The sequence below is a fragment of the Solanum pennellii genome, chromosome 10, assembly GCF_001406875.1.
Source record: "Solanum pennellii chromosome 10, SPENNV200".
NCBI lineage: Eukaryota > Viridiplantae > Streptophyta > Magnoliopsida > Solanales > Solanaceae > Solanum > Solanum pennellii.
Window position 1 is genome coordinate 49590518 of NC_028646.1, and position 8681 is coordinate 49599198.

Sequence of the window (8681 nt, forward strand, 5' to 3'; positions counted from 1 at the left end):
ATAACTTTAATTTAGGACCACAAGATCTAAAAGTCTTCTTTATTTTCTTAAACTTTATGTCAAGTCGAACCAAGTCATTATTTTTTAAATGGAGGGAGTATATATCATGATACATTACTGATTAAACTTTATTCAACTTCTTGTTTGATGCGTATGTAATGGATTTTTATAGATATGAGTTAGTGTATTGTTACTATAACGTATTAGATACATATGAATTACTTTTTTTTATGTATCAATATATTATTTTATCAATATATGAAGGTACGTATGAATATATAAACTAATGTGCATCTGGAGATAGTTATCATTAGGCTGTTGTGTTGAGTTGACTGATATGTTATGTATATTTAACTTCAAGTGTACGCAGGTTGTGGATGTCGTGGACAAGAATGTTACTACTGAAGAACCTATACTTTCTTTCCGAAAGAAAATTGACAAACTCTTTTTTGAGAATATTGTTATGTTCCTCATACATTATTTGAGATTATAGATTTTGAGTTTTTTGCTTTTTCGACTTTTACCTTGATAGAACATTACAATTTACTATTAATTGCTGAAATTATGATACAATAAATTGAAATACTACGATTTTCAACCTTGTTTTCATTTTTTAACACATTATGTTTCACATACCTTTTCTAAAAATATTGTATCATTGACTATTTGATAATAATGTACTGGAGATTGCGTTTGTGGAGATTGTACCACTTAATATGGTTCAAATACATATTTATATAATGTATCATAATCTAGTTGAAAATGATATATCTAATACAATAAGATTGTGAAAAAATATATAGTATGTAAAATGAAATAAAATGTATCTTTAAATGTATCAATAAGTAAAAATCAATTCATCAATTCGATACATGAATAAATTAGCAACTAATTACAATTAATTTCAGTGTATCAACATAAATCAATACGCAAATAACTAGAACTAATTTATCAAGTAAATACATAAATGAATAAGCAATCAAGTTATAAAATACATTGCATTAATTAAGTGTTAAAATGTATCAGTAACTAACTAAAATTAATGAGAGGAAATAATATTGTGTTTATGCATTTGTTAATCTAATACTTAATTTTATTCAAATTTTGTATCAGTTTATAAAAGACAAATGTGTATGACAATTCATACGGTAAATAACAACCAATGATAATGAAATTGAAGTCAAAATAAATAACTTTTTAGAGAAACATTCTAAAATTTGAGTGCGGGTATCTTAAAATAATAAAAACAAAAACTCTAAAACAAGTGTATAAGAACTCATAGATAATCGCTATTCAATATTAATCAAATCGTTTTAAGTTGTTGCCGTGAATTGAATCTTACGTCTTAGTTGATACTTAATGATAACAAATAGTAACTGATACTCAATATCAAGTGATGTTGTATACAATCTGACATTTATTTGAATATGATACAAGATGTAAGATCATATATTTATTAAGTGTTATTTAAGTATCATATGTTCAACTATTCTAGATTATGTTACATTGTTATGCATATTATATCCCATCATTATGATTTGAACATTAATCTACCTTTGATACATTAATCATAATATATCAATAAAATAGATCAAAACTTAGAATTTTCTGTAAAAGCTGTAGATTTAAAACAAGATACATTATAATATTATACTATATAATTAACAATAATGTATCAAATATATAGCAACTAACAACAGGGGAAGACATAAATTTAAAACAAACAAATAGATACTAAATAAACAGATTTATCTGAATATTCTGATATAAATGTATATGCCGAATACATTAATACAAACATATATCAACGAATAAATACATTTGATACTTTGATACAAGAATTACAATAACAAACTGATATACTTAAACATATTGATACAAATATCTTCTAACGAAAAAATACACAAAAAATTCACCCGAAATAACAATAATACATTCTGATATAAAAAATTCGTAAAAAATACAAAAACAAGTTGAAACACTCACTCCCCATCAACAAGTCTATTAGAAACTCATTTCATCTAAAAAAAAATAAAATACACGCCCATCTTTAGAATATTGTGGTAAAACAAGATGATGGAGGAAGAAGAGATTGAAAACAACAATGGTTGAAGAGGAACCATGACAAGATAAACTAAAAAAATACAAATAAAAAGAGTTACTTAATTGTGAGAAATTCAGAATTGTTGGAGATTCACATTAAGAATCAAAATCCATTTGAAAAAGTTACTAAATGAAATGAGCCTGATCCATATGTATGAAGAACAAAAATTGAACAATTTTTTTCAGAAGAAGACAACGATGGAGAAGACATTCCCTACCTATTCAGATGCTTGAAAATAGATTGACCGGAGAGAGAATCTTTTTGAAAATCAAATTGATTTGAAATTGTTACTGCTAAGAATGTGGAATGAATGTTGGGAGAGAAAGAAGGAGTGAAAAAAGGAGTGGTAAACGTTGGTTTTGCCAGTGGATTTTACATATCTCAAACTTTTAGGAACTGAAAGAAAAAAGGAATTTGTGAAATATTTTTAAAAGGTAGGGATAGATGAAGAATAATGTAAGTTAATGTGTGTATAAAAGTAATTTTTTCTTTTTATAAATATTTAGTTGGTGTTTAAAAAATTATAAAAGTAAATGTAATAATAATATGACCCAATAAAAAATTCAAAAGTTATTTTATGAAATCAGGACTTGTATAGAAAATTAGTGATCCTACAAAAGATAGAGGAAATTAAAATATATAAAATATTATTTAATGTAATACAATATATTGTTATTTCAAAATATCACCTCTTATTCCATTTACTTCACTAAGGTGAATATTTTATTCTACTATATATGTATGAGTAGTTACACTTAAAAGATGCAAACATAAATTATATATATATATATATGAACGTATCATGTCGCAGATAAAAAAAATATCAATATTATCCTATATATTTCACATAATTGCAAAAAGCGCGAACAGTTTCAGTTAGAGCTTCACCAGGCATATGTACAACTCATATTTGGGCACTGGAATAGAGAGATCCTAGGTTATGTAACTTAAATCTATTTAAAAGATCTTGTTTTTGGATGTACAATGTTTATTTAGATATTATTTTTTCCCTCTAAACTAATTCCAAAGTAACTATTGACTTATCAAGTGAGGACATGTCTACAACTACAAAATAGTGAAGAGAAGTTGAAAGACATTGTACAATAATTATAAAAGAACTTTGAGATTAAAGCATAATTAAATGAAAGGCGGATGTAATTGATTAAGGTAGTTGGAATTCTGAAAAGTGTAATAGAACTTGTAATACCATATTCAAATTTTGAAATCTATGCTCTATTATTTCATTAAAACGTGAGGGTTAGATATATTTTAGATGTCCATGATATAATATGATTAATTATTGAGCATAATTTAACATATCAAGTACGATAATTTATAATTTGTTCAAATTGTAAGCTGAACAAAATTCAATATTTTTGTAAGAGAAAAAGTGGTAATCTTTAAAAATTTAATATTATCTTCTTAAATCTCTTACACCATATTAATGTTTTATCTATGTATAATTCATCTATAAGTTGTTATAATTTTTTCAGTATAGTTACAGTTAATACAGTAATTTATTTGGAATTCTAAAGGATTCCTATAAGTTCCACTTCTATTAATATTACAAGAATGTTTAAATTATGAACAGTTTATCGATAAATTAAACTTGTGAAGTTTTGTAGTGTAGTATGTGAAGCCCCAAGATGCTAAAATGTATTCTTTCCAAGTAACTACTATTTGTTATAATTGACATCATTTCAAATTTAGAAAGATTTTATTAAATATGACATTGACTTTTAATATTCATATTTTACTAAATTCACTTGAGAAGTTATAAAAATCTTATGCTCATTAATTTGTCACTATTTAATTTAAGTTTGGGGGTTAATTTAGTCATTCAAATTTTATTGCCATAAGCTTGTAAAAATTTACTTTTATTTGGGGGGTAATTTAGTCGGTCAATTTAAAGGGTATTATGGTAAACAACTTTAAACTATGAGGCTTCCCAATTTAAACTATATTCATTCACAGATAGTGTTTGAATACAGGTGTTGCCTATATAATCCGTGCTAATTAATAATCCTTTCGTCTCTATTTAGTTGTTCACTTTAGATATGACACACATATTAAAACGATAATAATTAGTATAGTAAAGTTACAATTTTACCCTTATTAATTATGATTCCCAAATCAGTTACTCATTAAAGTCATTATTAAATAGATCTTTTCAAGAAGTTTAAATGAGAATATAATAGGAATTTTTTTTTTTTTACCTTTTTTGATTTGTCAATATGAAAAAGTAAATAAGGACATCTAAAAGAGAAAATATGGACATATAAATAACAACGGAAGGAATATAAAATAGGATTCAAATCGAAAAAAGTTGTTGGGAGAAAATCATTACAACATAATCTTTTCAAATTCAAGTAAAAGAGTCTGCAAAAGAATAAAATGAATACCTTTTTCACACTAAGTAACACTAGATGACATTGGTAGTTAAACTTTTTACATCAACAATAAGATACAATTTTAATCAATATTTATAGGAAGTAACAAAGGTTACAATAATTTAGAGTCTGCATTGTTAAAACTTTCATCTACGATTTCTTTCTTATTTTTTATATAACATGTAACTCAAACAATTGTACCTTCATTACAAGAAAAAGCAGACATTAAAACCAAACTATCGACGAATTCCCACTAGGTTTGATCAAAATATTGGTCCGATTTTGAGTTCAGCAAAGATAAAAATGAATTTAGCAGAATAAATGAAAGAAAATAAAAAAATAAATATTTAAAAAAGTTTAATGTGCTAAATAACATTGAAGAGGCTACTAAGATAGAAAGACAAATAAAAACTCATACACATGTATAACTTTTCTCATTCTCTATATACGAGGTTGGTTAACACATTATTTGGTTAATTATTATTTGAAAGGTATTTTTAGTCTCAATATTTTCAAGTTATTTGAATATAAATTTTGCTAGATGGGTATGGCCCATGCTAGAGCATGGGCCCAACACTATCAAATTAAATTGTTGTTCTAACTAAAGAGTAAGCAATTCCACTACAATTTCTCATCAATAATTTACATGCATTTTATCGAATTGAAATTTCCATGTAAATCATATCCTCTACCAATGTTGCTCATTGTAGAAAATGTCGATATAATGAGTGAAAGAATTTCAATAAAGAAAAGCAGATGATTAATGAAGAAGCATCAACATCCAATCTGATAAGAAAAATGTATATATACAAGGAATTTTAAATAGTTGAGTCCTTTGTAGTGGAACTATTTTACAAACCACAGTTTATGAAGTCACCTTACCATAAAAAACTAATTGTTCGATTGAACCATCACCAAATGTTGTTATAAACGTAATACCCCTAAACATATAAGGTTTATTTGTATCTTCAGATACAACTCAAACATGGTCTAATTCAATATTTAAAGTAAGCTGGAGCTAGATGCCTAAGTTTAGTAGTCGATCCTCTGCATCCCAATAACTACGATGTAGAAGATCTTGAAGTACCTTGAAAATCAAGCGTATGCATATCAACTAATTAATAAACTTGGACTTGAATAACTGAAAAATATATATTGTGAATTACCAGTAAAATGATGAACAAAAATTATATTCAAGTACAAAAAAACATATACGCATATAAGACCTTCAAATATCCATTTATAAAAAAAAAATTACACATTCAGTTTTCTTTGTCTCTCTCAACACCTTTTTTCATTTTAATGGAGGACCTCTAATGCATTTTGGCGGGCTAGATGTTTTCTAACGTTGGCATAACTATTGTCTTTTATCTCTGTACTACTAACAACCAAAATCACTATTTCACATAATTATAGTTTTAAATATTTTCACGTTATCACATTTAATAATGGTGTGATCTCATAACAATGTCTTCCTTCTCAATGCTCTGTAAGAGAAGCGTAGGAGATAATAAATACTTCAAAAATCACCTCTAGCGAGGACAAGATAACTGTAGAATAGTAATTTTTTTCTTCCTTCTTTTTCTTAAACTAATTGCCACTAATTACTTTTACAAAAATAACATTAAAATATTTCATTTAAACTTCAATTCATCGGCTCTGGATTATGAATTTGAACTAAAGAATTATTCATCCCATGAAAAAAATATGCTCCCAATATATGTTGGACAAAATGATAATCACACCCAGGATAATGTTCAAACTAAATACCAATAGAAAGAGAGTAACAATGACACCAAAAATTAAAATGGGTAAATATGATATCCGAATAAGTAATACAATAATATTGATAAAAAACATGGTAGTGTCAAAACACTATTACTCAACATTCTTTTATTTCTTACAACTCACAATAATATTACTTGCACACTATTTTCTCACAAACTAAGAAGTAGTTTGTGAATTACTCTCTCTACTCTCTATTGCTTCTCTATTTTGGTGTGTCTTCAAGTGTTCAATGACTACTCTATTTATAGAGTTTTTTTGAATACTTGATTACATCATTAATGATGGAATATGGTAGCAAATTTTCACAAAAAATTGGCTGCCAAACTTTACCAAACTTATACCAAACTTTAACTATCTACCACCACAAATGCGGTGACCAATATTCACATTGGTGGCTACCAATTTTCACAGTTGTGGATAGTAATTTCAACAAGTATGGCTGCCAAATTAATTGTTGCCAAGATTTTATTTCCATAAATCTCTCCCTTAATTTTTTTTCTTCTTTACTCCAATGCTTGATCTCAATCTCTTAAAATCTTCAAACTTGAGAGGCTTTGTAAAGATATCCACAACCTGATCCTGAGATTTCACATACTTGAGCTCTACCTCTTTCTTGGCAATGCATTCTTGGATAAAGTGATACCTTGTATCTACGTGCTGTCTTCGATTATGATACACTAGATTCTTTGCTAGTGCTTGCGCAAATTTCTTATCAACATAAATCATTGTGTCTTCAATTTGTGGATAATTGAGTTCCTTCAACAATCTTCTCAACCAAATAGCATGACACGAACATGATGTCGCTGCCACACATTCAACTTCACAAGTCCAGAGAATAACAATTTATTGTTTCTTTGAACTCTAATAAATAACACAATCACCCAAGAAAAACATAAAATTCCATATGTTCTTTTTCTATCATCAACATCTCCCACGTAATCACTATCATAATATCCCAAAAGATTAAAATCATCAGAAGAAGAATAAAATAGCCCAAGGTCGATTGTACCTTTTAGGTAGCGAAAAATTCTTTTAGTGACCTTCAAGTTAGTGGAGGTAGGAGCATCCATGAAGCGACTTACTACAACTGCAAAGAGTATATCTTGTCTCCTACACGTCAAGTATCTCAGACTTCCAACAAGACTTTTGAACAAAGTGGAATCCACTTTTTCTGCATCGTTAAACTTTGACAATTTTTTTCCACTTTTCATTGGGGTGTTCACAGGGTTGCAATCAAACATGTTGAACTTCTTCGAAATCTCCTTGGTATATCTTTCTTGAGATATGAAGATGCCTTCCTCCATTTGCATCACTTCTAGGCCCAAGTAATACGACATGATCCCTATGTCCCTCCTCTCAAACTCAAGGGACATAACTTTATTGAAAGCTTCAAATAAAACTGGGTTGTTACCCTTTAGAATAATATCATCAACATAAAGACAAACAAGCAGAACATTTCCATTAGTATGAACTTTAATATAAAAGCACATTCATAGAGACAACGAGTAAAATCATTGTCTTGAAAGTATTTGTCAGTGCAACTGTTCCAAGCTCGTGGAGCTTGCTTCAACCCATATAAGGCTTTCTTCAACATGAACACCTTATCTTCATGATTTTTAACCACAAAACCCAATGGTTTCTAAACATAGACTTCTTCTTCAAGATATTCATTCAAGAATGCCGATTTTACATCTAGTTGATAAATCCTCCACTTCATTTGCGCCAGTAAAGAGATCAATAGACGGATTATCTTCATCCAAGCAACAGGCTCATAAACTTCCACATAGCCGATATCATGCCTTTGTTTGTAGCCTTTAGCCACAAGTTTTGGCTTATATCTTTCTACTTCTCTATTGGAATTTTCCTTCGTCTTGTATTCCCATTTGACTACAATTGCTTGATGGTCCTTGGGAAGTGTTGTTAACTCCCAAGTGTTGTTCTTTTCTATTGATTGGATGTCATTCTCCATGGCTTGTCTCCAGCTTTTGTCAGTAACAGCTTCATCAAAATTTATTGGTTCACTATCAGCAAAGAGAAAACACAAAAATTCAAAATTAGTAATTTCTTCTGTGTCATCATAGAGTTCTTGACTGCTCTCATTCTATGTGGTCTTTCACTTGAACTCTCTTGAGAAAATGGAGATGCAACATTTGCTGATGAAGGAGGCGGGGTTGCATCCTTTGCAGGTGCCATGGTCTCCTGTTCTTCTTCATCTTCAAAGTATGGAAGAAAATCATATGTTTTTTCTTCCGGAGCCTCCCAGTTCCATGATGCTTCTTCATCAAATTCAACATCACTACTCACCACCACCTTGTTATTGCTTGGATTGTACAAGTTGTAGCCTTTTGAAATTGCGTCATACCCAACAAACACATACTGACACTCCGATTGTCAAGCTT